This window comes from Mchenga conophoros, linkage group LG3 (genome assembly GCF_057382185.1).
Source record: "Mchenga conophoros isolate Kocher_MC1m ecotype Shallow Benthic linkage group LG3, M_conophoros_male_GT1.1, whole genome shotgun sequence".
Lineage (NCBI taxonomy): Eukaryota > Metazoa > Chordata > Actinopteri > Cichliformes > Cichlidae > Mchenga > Mchenga conophoros.
In genome coordinates this window covers 78,678,832-78,692,269 of record NC_140528.1, presented here as the reverse complement: position 1 = coordinate 78,692,269, position 13,438 = coordinate 78,678,832, and the positions used below count along the sequence as shown (strand labels likewise).

The 13,438-nt window shown below is 42.5% G+C and overlaps 1 protein-coding gene across 6 annotated transcripts in view; it reads right to left on the bottom strand.

The window, feature by feature from the left end:
* nrxn2b (neurexin 2b) overlaps positions 1-12,774 on the bottom strand; it is a 707,860-nt gene extending 695,086 nt beyond the window's left edge. For all 6 annotated transcript variants that reach the window (XM_085267412.1, XM_085267417.1, XM_085267416.1 and 3 more), the window contains exon 1: positions 12,539-12,774. The gene's annotated coding sequence lies outside the window, so the exon portion shown is untranslated. The remainder of the gene's footprint in view (positions 1-12,538) is intronic.
* Positions 12,775-13,438: the final 664 nt, after the last annotated feature.

The following is a 13,438-nucleotide window of genomic DNA, read 5'->3' as shown; positions in this document are numbered from 1 at the left end:
ATAGATAGCATTTTTTTTTATTTGTTGCATTCACAAGGATGCATTCTATCACATTTACCTGCACAAGTGCATATTATGGCACTGGGCTCTTATTGCGCACTGAGCACAAATGCTTAGCTATGATATTCCATAAATCTCCACAGTATTTCCTTCAGTGAAAAAGTTCTGACGTTGCACATGCCATCAGACAAAATTTATGCACTTCAAAAGAGCTTACATAGATATTCTGCAGCTACCTTAAGTGCGCTAAGAGGCTTGGGCTTAACATTGCATGACCTCATCACTACATTTACACCATGACCTGACGAAAAACCAGCAGCCCAAACATCAAAGGGCTCCAGTCAGCAGTTCTTGCCCTGAGCCTCGATTATGCTTGGCTCAAGTCTAGTTCGATATAAAAACGAAAAAAATAAATAAGAAATGCTAGATGCAATACAAGACTGGGGTAAGAAATTGGTGCAAAGAACTAGGTGGAGATGAGAGCATGTGTGTGGGGGTGGGGTAGGTATGCACAGTCATCACTAACACATCTGAGGACTGTAAATCACACATAATCATAGCAGTTTTATCCCACCGAGGCTTCAGGTCCCTCCCATTGGCATCACATAAGTCAATAATTCATTTTAAAACAACAACAGCTTAAGCTGTAGCCAGCCCAACACATACACTCACACACAAACCATTTTTGTGTTGTACTTAGAAATAGACCTGACTAGGTTGTTTCATGGTTATTTACTTCCTAAGAACATTCCCTTAATTTCTGCAACAGTGGTGAGTGAAAGTATTAGCACTGGCAGGAGGGTAAACAACAACAAATAATACCAGACTCAGAAAAACCTAGAAAGGTTGACATAAAGAGAAAAAAACCAGATCATAGTTGTAATGTGTGCAGTTAAGCACACACACACACGTACGCACCTCTAAACCATCACAGGAATCCTGAGCAGCAGTGGTTATGTATGGAGCTGTATGGAGCTCTACCAATAGCAAAGACAGGGTACACACCATGTCTGCTACACACACTTGCATTCATTCACACAGACACTGAGGATAGTGCTGGAAAGTTTGGGGAACGAGGTGCTGAATAAACAGCTCCTCTGTGTTTGAGGGAAAAAATGGCAGAGGGACAGTGAGCGGCAGTCCCAGAGCTGGAGCTGTCCAAGGTACTGAAACCCTCTTACTCCCTCAGACACAATTGGCTGGTTTTGAAGAGAGCGGAGGCAGAGTGGGCTGAAGAGAGGAGCTGTCCAAGGTACGGAATAAACAGCATGCCTTTCCTTTCTGCACCAGATATATTTCCATATACAGAGTAAGCCTCTGTCAGACTGTTTCCTTATACCTTTGATACCATCCAACTGAATTTCCATGCAGCCATCAACGCTGGCTGTTCACAGACAAAATGGGCCGTCTGATGAGCTATAAAAATTATCCTCTGGCTGCATTAAATAGAATCAATAACAACAGAAATTTAACCTTATCTTAAGTTCTAAGAACAGGAATGGTGCTTAGCGCTTTGTTTGTTGACACATCATGTCTGTGTCAACACAGATAAATTAGAAGAAAAAAAACACTGTGTGTATTTTTTTGCTTGGTAAACAAGCAAAAAAATCTAAATTGTTAGAAGCAAAGCATCACCAGAACACAGCAGACGTAGTGTGCTTGCCATTATCACTGTGCCGTGTATCGATTCTGTTAAAAGATTTCTATTTAAAAAGTTGGTCTCATGTTCTCCAGAGCTGCAATGATGAAATATGAGGGCAACAGTTTACACTGGACCAATCGATGTTGGGCGTTTTGTAGCACAATTAATAGTCTAATTTTATTTCATTATTGATGTTTACGCTTTACCAACATCAGCTCTTAATGTGTTAGACTCTACATTTTACAGCTGGAAAATGTGAAACATTGACTTGCTCTTTCAACATCATTCAAATGATGTTTTAATCCTGAACTGAATCATTTATGGAGAATCTGAGCGATGATATTCAGCATAGGTTACCAGGGCGATAAGCTGCCATTAAAATTAAGGCATCTTCATGCAACAAGAAAGTCAGTGTTAAACCCAAGGTTAGCTGACTAACGTAATAGTCTGGCATTGTGAGACAGGCAGCAGTGTGGGAGAGAGGAAACAAAGCATGTGGGTAGAGATCTGTCCATGGTGCTGAAGCGACGGCAGCTCTCAAAACAGTGGCAGCACTAAGAGCTGTGTGCCAATGGACCGTGTGCACAAAGCATGTCCTTCCTTGATAGTCATGGAGTCCTTGTGACTTGTGCGCCATGCACCCATTGTTTCTGGTTCAGCTGCACTGCTAAAGTGAAGAGGCAGGAGGTGGCAACGCACTGTGGAATGTGCCACAAACACTTAATGACATCACGGAAGGTCACTGAAATACTCAGAGCTAACACTCCACATTTGACTGCAGGCAGCAGATGGAGAAGATCTGAACTGACTAAACTCTGTAGCTTAAGGAATAATATGAAGGAAGACTGCACATTTATTCTGGACATCTCAAATTTTGGTTAAGCATTGTGGTTTTGGTTAAGGGCCAATTAAGAATTTTCATGTAGTTTGCACTTTAACTGATGAAGGAAAGCAAGGATTGAGGCTTTTGGTGGTCAGTTTCCTTTCAAGTACTCTGATTTACAGTTTTCCTGTTTGCCCACATAAAGTAAAAATGCTTTCTGTCGCTGACTCGATGAATACAGCAGTTACTGGGCTACAACTAGTTTTAGTTTCCATATTTCAAATGGTAAAAAATATAGCAGTTGTTATGAAATCCTTTTTTTTTTAATTTTCCACTATTCACAAACTTGGTTCCTGCCGCAGATATTTGCATGTTTTAAACCTGTAATCCTAAGAATGCTGTGAAAACTACATGAGCCACTTCACCTCAACAAAACAGTCACTTCAAGGCGCGTTATACTGTAAGGTAAAAATCCTACAGTAATACAGAGAAAGGCCCAACAATCTAATGACTTCTCTGTGAGCAAGTATTTGTCGACAGCAGAAAGGAAAAACTGCCTTTTAACAGGAAGAAACCACTGACAGAACCAGGCTCAGGGAGAGGTACCATCTGCTAAAACTGTTTGGGGATGCAAATGCAAAGCAGTGTAAAAACACACAGACAATCAAACAAGGTGAATGAAGAAGAGACATTCAGCCCATCATGAGACGCTCCCAGCAACCTAGGCCTATTCGAGTAGAACTACTCCTGATCACCTGATCCAACCCTAACTATAAGCAGTATCAAAATAGAAAGTTTTACCACAAGTAACCCAGCTGTCTGAGAGCAAAGTGCTCCATTGGGGTGAGCTTATCTTAAAAACCTCATTGTGGTACTATGAGGTCTTTAAGATAAGATGAGACCTGGATATTTAAGAGTGTGTATGTGGTATATTCAATTGATCCAAAAATACAAAATGAAGCCAGAAATGCTTTTTGATGCCATGCCATTTGTAAAGCGAGGCTGTTCAGCTCTCAAATGCACATAAAATATATAGCACCGCTTCCAGCTTCAAAGCAGCATAAGTTAAACCTCCCCATCCATAAGCAATGCACCTCAGTGTCAACTTTCTACCAGCCATGTAGCCTAACAAGTGAAATATATACATCTTCTACCATTTATAATGTTGATTACAACTGCTGGATGTGATCACTTTGCAAATGTGTGAGAACTCCAAGAAATTGCTTCTACTCAGAGGAGAGAACAACACACTCTCTCACTCTACTCGCTGACTTGCTCCGGGCCACACAGGTGTGACTAAGTCTTACAGATTGAGAGTTGAGCTGGGTTAGCCAGTGAATAGTGGGTAACTAGAGCAAAGTGCACGGCTTGCAGATAGCGGCATCCTTGGAGAAAATGGCTTGGCAAGAGTGTTAGCTTTCAATCGATAATGCTCTGAAGAAGTTTGATAGGTCTTTGGAACGGCTGACTTTTCAGCACAGCTTCTGTGTTTTGGAAAACCTAAGAGGTCCTCTGGGCTCCTGTAATCTGCCTCTGTTTCCTTCTTTTCTCAATTTATGTCTTTTTTCCTCTCTGTTAGTATCTGACTCGCTATCAGCCTGGAAGCTATCCCCTGTGATGATGTTGGCCCTTCTTCTTACTGTAATGTGGGTGTTATTATTCAACTCCATCTCTGGTTTAATACTGTAAGAGCAAAATCAAATAAGCTAGCGTTTGTTTGTCTTTGTCTTTTAGTTCATGCAATGTGTCTTGTAACACTTACAATTAAAATACACAAGGTAATAAATACCAGTGAATTAAAAACAAAATAATACCCTATTGTGGAAATCCAGGTTTTGATGACTGCTATGTTTCTTCAAGACATGCCAAGGTGACAGGCTGCTGTGCCATATGAGAGGTGGAAAACACCAATACATTCTTAGGGATCTGCTTTGTCAAAACAAGTCCGAGCGTTTCTGGCGCTAATACCATCTGCACACTTCCTGTCTCCCACACTCTACAGCTTGTTGTACACCGGGGGCCATGTCAAATCACATAGTTATTCCAGGGACTCGCTGGGGAGTGGGAGGAACGTGTCATCGTATATTCCAGTCCCGGAACACCCAGGCCAAATGGTGTGACACACCAGCTTGGAACATAGGGAAAACACTGATGAATCCTGGACTGCTCCATTTGGAAATGGTAGAGAGACAGACTTGGAAACCTGGTAAGTGCTAAACCCCCATAATTAGCACCATTGCAAGGAAGAGTGGCTGTGATCCCAAAGCAGTCAAGTCTGGGCTTATTTAATATCCAGACCATGATCTGAGAGGCTGCAGCTTTGGACACCTTCAGTTTCTGCTGAAACCAATCCCAGAATGTCTTAAAATACAGATAGTGTTCAAAATCATGACAGTTCAGATTTTACACTCGGCATGAAAATACACACACTGTTGATGTGGTTTCAGTTAATATCATCTCAAATTAGTTGTTATTCTAATTAAAAAACAAATACCTGCTGGAAACGTGCAACATCTTTTTTTGTGCAGTAGAAGATGTTTTGCTGGGGGACAGCAAAAGCAGCAAAAACAAACTGCATCATTGTTGCACTATTATTGCATTATGTCTTTAAACAGAGTTTATAAATTGGGGCAACGACATATTTAAGGCATATTCAAGTCAAAATAGTAAGGAATGAGGATTTTATATTTCAGCTCACTGATTCACAACTAAATAGAAGCATATGGGACAGAAATGCAGGAAAAAACAGTAGACTGTGCATTTTCTTGGAGAAGCACACAGTCCGACAAACTAAATAAAAAGTCTGTACTGCATCTCAGCAGTTAGTCAGCAAGTCTCACTGAAGCTATTTGGATGGATGGCTGGACTGAAACAGCTGGACTAAGATGGAGGAAGGGATGGATGGCCTTCGACTCAGCTCTCCCTCTCCACACACCCTGCTCATTCTCTCTTCTCTGCCTCTTTTCCTCTTACCATCATTCTGACACATTTAGCCTTCACATCTTTGCTTTTCTCCTTCAGAACAGGAAAGTGGCAGCCAAAGTGGCAGATTGGCACAAATGTGACACAGGTCTCATTTGCTTTTGACAAATAGGAAAATGGGGAGAAAAAATCTGCATCGGCAACAGAGAAGTTACTAAAACGGAAATTTGAAAGAGTGCAAAGAAAAATTAGCACCGTGGCTATCAGTGAGATTGTTTTTTTACTACTAAAAACAAATATTCAAGAAACACAGTGCTTGAAAGCCTGATACATTACAACTATACAAATACAATAAAGCTAAATGTGACTGAACTCGATGCCTGTTTTATGTCTGTTTTTACTTTGAATCTCAAAATTGTGCCAGCAGTCATTGCTCAATGGTGCTTCTGTATTCCTGGCTCATTACAACTGAGAGAATAGTGTTGGGTAATTGTTTGACCCTGTCTGCTCAACCTGTGCCCTTGGCTCCTGAGAGTGCTCGACATGAGAGTTCTGTGGGATAAATGGTGGCTATTCCCACATTCTGCCCTGTGGCCGCCTGCGAAAAGAGTGCCATCGTATCAGTGACAAGAGAAGCCTGATGAAGGTACGCTGGCTGCACAAACCCAAAGCAAACCCCGGCAACAGCAGAACCACCTCTCTAAAAAGACCCATTGTGCCCTGCCAAAGCCTTTCCCTCTCTGCAGTGAAGTGGCCATTGTGGCTTGCAGAATAGTCACTCCTTTCCATTGCCTGGTGGGAAAAGTGCTGTCGTGCTGGGGTTGAGTGTGGCCGTGGTTGCAGGAGTAGACAGTATCTCAATATCATGACCCCCATCAGCCCCCGAGTGCCCCCTGTCGCTCAGTTCATTCATCCTGCACGTAGGAACAATCCAGACCTAATTTCAGATGGTGAATAAAACATAAGGAACAGCTGAACGCTGGGACTGGAAAATAGTTACACTTCAGAACGGGGCTAGAGCTGGACTTGTAGGCTAAGGAGCTTTTTACAGGAATAACTCATGTTCGAATATCTCGTATTGATTTGGCTGCAGGGATGGCTCCATGAAAATATGTTCATTTATGACAGTGCGGACAAAAGCTTTATGGATTTCTAGAAGAGGAATAAACTGTGGGGGAGAACAACAATTCTCTTAAGGGCACTTGACTGAGAGCAGTACTTACAGTTATTCAAGTTGGTCTGTTGAGATTCACGAAAGAAGGTGGGAGGAGGTGTACAGAAAAGAAAGAAAAACATGCACAGAGACAAGCTCGGTTAAAAACGTGGTCTGAGGAAACCTGGCTCGCTGGAACTCAGCGGCCAACTCATGAATGAATGGAAATATAGATCTGTGTTTGGGTTGACGCAGACGCATTCATATTGATAAGTGATGACTGAACTCTCCACACTCCCTGCATCTTTAAAAATGGTTAAAGAAAATAGCCTCATACTGTGCTTTGATGTCTAAATTGTGTGTAAGTGGTTAATGTTAAAGTCCAGCACTTATCTTTGGAAGTAAATGCTATTGTGTGCTTCGATATGCAAGTGTTATGCAAACAAACTGCATGATTATAGAGAACTAGCAATAGTGTGGATGACTGATATCCCACAGCATAAGGATTAGTTACTTACACCCACTCCTCAATTATGAGCATAAAACTCTTATGTGGGGTTTTTTTGTGTCCCATATCCCTGTTACGCAACCTGCTCCACTTCGAAATAGGATCCTTTCACGGCTAGCTTCATGTTAGCATACCCTGGAATAGATGGGTATAGCTGAAAGATGGAGGCAGCCTTGCTGTTTAGATATAAGGCTCAGAACTGTTCTATTGGTCTTACAGGTTCTGCAGTGCCAAAGACCTCCAATCATTGGCTGACTCTGAAAGGAAGGGCTAACTTTAGGTTGTTGATCATCATGTTTTCCCCCACAACATGCCTTTCCAAATAAGGAAGCAGCCATGATATTTTTAAACCTGAGAAACAGCAGCTACCTTTGTGCTGCTCGAGTAATTTAGGTTAACTAGCTCGCCTGCAGGTGCTAAAGAGATGTGTCCCACACCTGAAACATAAATTCTCAGGCCAAGAGTTCTTTTAGGTCTAGACTGGGCAGCACCTGGTGGAGACGACATTTGAGGCGAGCCCAAAGAAGAGACGGGAAGAGAAGTTTTATTTGTGTGTTACTGATACTTCACTATTCTCTTTAATGAATTCCAGCTAAACTGTAGCACCAAGGATCTTGGTTGAGGCTGCTAAAAGGCGAGCAATATGGTAATGCAAATATTTCACATCAAGCTCTCACTGGAGGCTACAAAGAACATCTTCATTAATTCATTGGAAGAGCCTGCTTTTCGGGGGTTACTCAGATATGAAAAAAGAGGTCTGGGATTACATTACTTTCAACAATTCGTGGGGGGGGGGGGGGGGGGGGGGGGGAAGAGAAAACCATCATCCAAGATTCAAATGCACTTGCAAGCTCTGCTGAATGAATTCATGACCCAATCTTTGTGGAATACAGTAGGGTATATGGCACAGTTCCAGCTTTTTTCAACATAAAACTCCTTCTCATTTAGAAAGACCAAAGGCAACTTGTTAAAAACCACACAGAGCTTTGAACTCAAACGGCTCCATCACATGACAATTTTTTTTCCCCTCTGCATCTGACAGCGCTCTGAGAGATGTATTAGCTTTGATATGCTCAATAATAAATGTCCTGCCAGGCTGACTAAGATTAGTCTCAATCTAGGCACGGATATCCTACCGGCAAGGCCACACAGGAGGCAAGGGCGTAAACTGATAGGATCGATAGGCCATACTGTATTCTCTCTCTTCAGTCTGTGTGCTGCTCCATCTCTTTCACTTGCAGATCCATTCATGCAATCACCGTGAGACAATGAAAGGTGCTTCACTCTGTCTTTGCCTCACAGGCTCTTCTTCTACAGACTTTATCAAAGGAGCTAACATTATAAGCAGAACACATAGCAACCATGCTCCCCACAGCTAAAATGGAGGGCATGAGGGAGAGAGAAATCTTTCTTTTCATATTTCTGTTGCATTTCCTCCTTCTTTTCTAACAGAAGCGCAAGTTTCTACCTTGTTTCTAGCTCCCCTGTGCACCTCTATAGCATATAGCATCTCTTTTGTCCTGCACTGGGGGCGGATGGTGGACAAATGGACAGAAAGATGGATGAGAGCCACGCGGCAAACAGCAGAATAGTGAGTTAATGAGGCAGATTGCTCTCTTCGTGGGATTACAGGCAGATTACCCATTCCGATTCTCTTCTCTTCCAATTTTACTCTCTTGGTCTCTTCGGTGGTAAACCGGAGGGGCCAGGCAGGGCAGAGGGGAGGCGTGGGGAGAGCATGAGTACCCGTGTTTAGTGGGAGGTGAGGTAGAAGACAGTTTCTCAGCTCTGTCTCGCTGTCAGAGGAAAGATGTCAGCTGCTCAAAACACTGACCTATGAGTATATAGAATTTCTGAGTGATGCCTCAGCCAGCTGCTTCAAGGGCTGGATCTGAGCTAAAATACACCCAACCTAAGACTGAATCTCTCATTAATCACATTAAGTCTAGGTCCTTCATTAAATCTATTCCCTGATAATAGCTCTGCTAATCTTTGTCTACAGATTTCTCCTACATAGAGTAGAGTCTAGGGCTGCCACGATTTGTCGACTAGTCACGATTACGTCGACTATCAAAATCGTCGACGACTGATTTAATAGTCGACGCGTCGTTTGAAGCTTTGTAAGAGGAATAAGTGGCAGGATTTAAGAGTGTAATAACGGACTGAAACAGAAGATGGCAGCATTGAATGTACAAGGATGTCAGCTACCGTTAAACCCCGAAGAAGAAGAAGCAGCAGCAGCTGTGTCCCAGAATTCATAGCGCAGCCCAGCTCAGTTTCCAACAATGGCGGCAGCTAGTTAGTTTTAATATTACTCTTATTATTCTTTCTGGGTCACAAAATAAACGTTTAACATATTTTCAGGTGAGAATGTAGCTGTGTAAACCTCAAATATCTGCTCAGTTTATCAAGACACCACATATTTTCAAAAGCGCTCCGACGTTTTCAGAGACGTCTGTTACCCACTAGCTCGTTAGCGAGCCGGGGGCTAGGCTCACTAGCGCTGTGAGAACACCGGACTCCCCGCAAATCGTTTTCAAACCCACCGCCGTCTTTCGCTACTCAGGTTAAATATATATGAGTCACTTAGATAACTTAAAATGTTATTGTTTGGCTTTTTTTTTAGTATTTTATTTGTTCCTGAGTAAATCAGTTTGTCTGAGATTAAAGTTATAGTTTTTACACAGCTGAATAAACATCAAGCAGACAGCTGATTATCAGAAGTGTGAGATGCTGGAGAATATACTCCGGTGTCCTGTTATATTTTAGATAGCAAGGAGTTTATTAAACTTCACCGAAACAATCTGCAAATTTCATTAAAATTTAATAAACTATCATCTTGTCTTTATTTTTAGTTAGCACAGACCTTACACACTTAAAGCTGTAAGCTAATGATAGTTATATAAAAGCAGATGCTGCTGGTGCAATAAGCTGTAGTTTTACGTCTAATGGATGATGATCTGATTAGTCGACTAATCGCAAAAATAATCGGTGACTAGTCGACTATCAAAATAATCGTTTGTGGCAGCCCTAGTAGAGTCTTCTCAATAAGTCACATTATACTTTTGCAAAGGTTATTTTCCAGCATAAAAACAGGCTGATGGCTGTGTGTTGACCCAGAATGATGGCATTTGAGTTGAAAAGCTGGAGATTTGTATTCAGGAAAGTTGGTGGAAACCTCATGACAGAGGAATGAGCGAAAACAAAGAGAAGCACAGGACCTCAAATCCACTTTTTGCACTCACTGAATAACAAACAGTGAAAAGGTCTGGAAAAATTATTCAAATTGCAGAGGAATTTGCAATTATTATAAGTCATCTCTACCCACAAAAGCAATGTTAAGCACCCTTCATGAAGTGCACTGAAAGCTCTGAGAACAAAAGTGGAACTGTATACGGGCCCATTTTCTGTCGAAGGTGTCTGCTCAGTGTGTATTGTTATAAAATGGAGAAGCTATTTAGGTATTTCTAAAGCCATTGTCAAAGCTGGAGTCATTAGACTGTGTTGATGGTGTTTCTTTTTACAAAGTGGGATTTAACAAGAAACTGCCAGAGTACAAGTATTTCTGGGGAAAGACGTGTGCTGTCAGTGTTGATTGAATAACAATAATAATGACAAAAGATGGAACAAAAAAAAAAAGATTTTGTGCTGTGAGTTAAGTGCCGCTGGACTTCTGTAGTGTGGACTTGTGTCCTACATTTCTAGCTTGACAAAGTAACCAGGAAGTGAGTCATATCACCTTAGTGGATCTCTCCTGCAGGGCTTCATCTGCATTAAGAACATGGGTGGCTTCATAAGAAATACCACCTCATGTGTGGTCGCCCCTTCGAGGGTTTCATTTACTCCTTCAACTAATGAATCCAGGTCAGTGAGTAAGAGCTGGGACGCTTCTCTCTGTGTTCTTCCAACTTTGATAAACAGTGAGCATCTTCTTTGCCACTGATATTTCGCAAGGTCATAAAAAGGCAACATAATATGCCCCCCAAAAAAGAAAATGAAATAGGACTCGTTTTTTATTAGTAATCAAGATGCAAGCAATAAACATAACGGCGAGCTAATGCTCTCATATTTATTAAAAGTTCACTGGGCTTCATTTTAAAAGCACCGAGCAGGTCAGCTTCCCGCTGGCGTTCACACAGACGTTCATCATGTGGCGTCTGCTGTCCTCTCTCTGGTCCTTCCCATCAGCGTCCGCGTCTGCCTCTGCGCCGCCGAACAAGACAGAGCTCAGTGCTCAGTTCAGATATTGGCCAGTACAACTAACAACAACCCAGCCTTGAATCTGATAATCGGGGATTTTACCGATCTGTAGCACTTGTTAATTACTCTTTTGGCTCGGGGATTTTGTGCGGAGACACCGTTAAGCACCCCAGTGGGCGTTTGGCGACACGGTGGCGCAGGAGTCTCGTACGGTCGCAGTACACTACTCGGCGCAATATAGAGTCCAAAATACCCACGCACCTGCGTGCGTGCATTTCCAACTCGTTGTGCGGATCAGTTTTACTTGGAGAAACACTTCTGAGGTCGCTTTAGGGAGGAGAGTTACAGACCATAGGATTTCTGTCGTTTAACAAATAAAAAAACCCCCGCATCTGTTCATTCAAGAGTATACCCTCGGGGGGCACAATTGTCCGGGGCATCTTTTCCTTTTATCCTTGCATTTCTAATAATTTGAAGTAAAATGTTGCTGGATGAATAATTCCAGCGGATAAAGCCAAAATCAGAAACCGACTACTCAGTGAGAGGACTCCCAGCAAAATTCGCTCTTTTTGGACTGAAGAAGTGCGTACAATTAATCAGGCTGTGCGCGTGTGTGTAACGAAATAGGCGAGAAGTATTATCCCACAGCGTACACTCGCTATAATTCAACCATATATTCTGTTCTAAAGCCGAGCAGCTAATTTGAAACAAGACCTCGGGTTTAACGAAGGTCGGAACCTGTAAGAATAACCTCTCAAGTCATCTGCACGTTGCGTAAATACAGCCACAGCTCACCGAGGCACAAAAACTGACTTTCCAATTAACCGTCACCTCGGTGAAATAGAAAGATTTTTGTTCCCTTTATTTTATTTTATTTTATTTTATTTTATTTTACTCAATTCCCACACTCTGACATTGCTGTCACGCGTGGTTTCAAACCACATATGTCCATCATTCCCCCCCGCACGCCAAATTCAGCGTGTCTGCTCCAAGAGCCGCAGAAAACAAACAGCAGACCTCAAATCCACTCGCCTCCCAAATCTCCTCCAAATATTGACCCATTACGCATCATTTGCTGCTCGCTACATCTCAACAGCACAAAGCGAGGAGTGTTTTAGTGTAGCTTTTATTTTTTCCTGACATCACCTGTCACCAATTGAAAAGCCTTTCCACAGAAGGACAAATCCTTATGGCCAAAAGAAAGAAGGTAAAAAAGAGCGCACACGCACACACGGAGTGACACACAGAGCCATACAGTCACCAAAGCAAAGAAGAAAAAAAAGTCCTTACTTGTATTTTGCGGCAATCCCTTCGATATTATTCTCCAGACTTGGGGAGGTTTGTAAATATCCCTGGGTATAGTCTGGACGTAGTTCAGGCTTCTACGCTTATTTTCTGTTCAATTTTTATCCAGAGCGTTGAACAGACCCGAACGCAGGTTTTCTTCCCCCCCTCTCTCCTTCAAGACAGATGTGAACGGTCCTGGCCGAGCCGCTCCACCTGCATCCCTGCTGTCAAGCTAGCCAGAAGGCAGGAAACTCCGCTTTAGATTCTTCTTTCCAAATTAAAACATCCACGCTGATGTGTTCCGTTGTGACTTTTATTGTGAAGGTCCTGACACCCCGTTTCTTGTGGTTGCTTTAAGGGCCTTTTGACGCACCTCCACCTGCATCCACTGGAACAGAAGACAGCGGCATCAGCAGCAGTGGCAGCGGCACCGCACTGAAGAGGCCGCCCACGGAGACACGCCCCACTCCGGCTGGACAAGGCTACTTCACCCCGGGCGAAGAGGGCAGGTGTATTGTGCAGATACTTCTCTCCCTCAGGAGTTACCACACATAGAGAGTGAAGGATTTAGAAATCCATAGACACGGTTATCAAACAACAAAACATAACCCCCTCCCCCAAAATGGGCCACAGATTTTATAGGTTGAGAACCATGGTCACAGGTTCATCCAGTAATGCAAAGATGAGAGCCAATAGACTGCCATAAGCTGTTTGTGAATGTAATATACATTACATTTGTCTGAGTCAAAATGGAGCAATAAAGCCCAGACTTATTTAAGATACAACAATAGAGTGCACTGCTGCTATTATTTTCTAATGACTGCTCGCAACCTGAAACATTTCTGCAGGCAATTATGTAAACAAAAGAGCGAGTCCACAAGCTCCTTTTGAACTTCATAATTA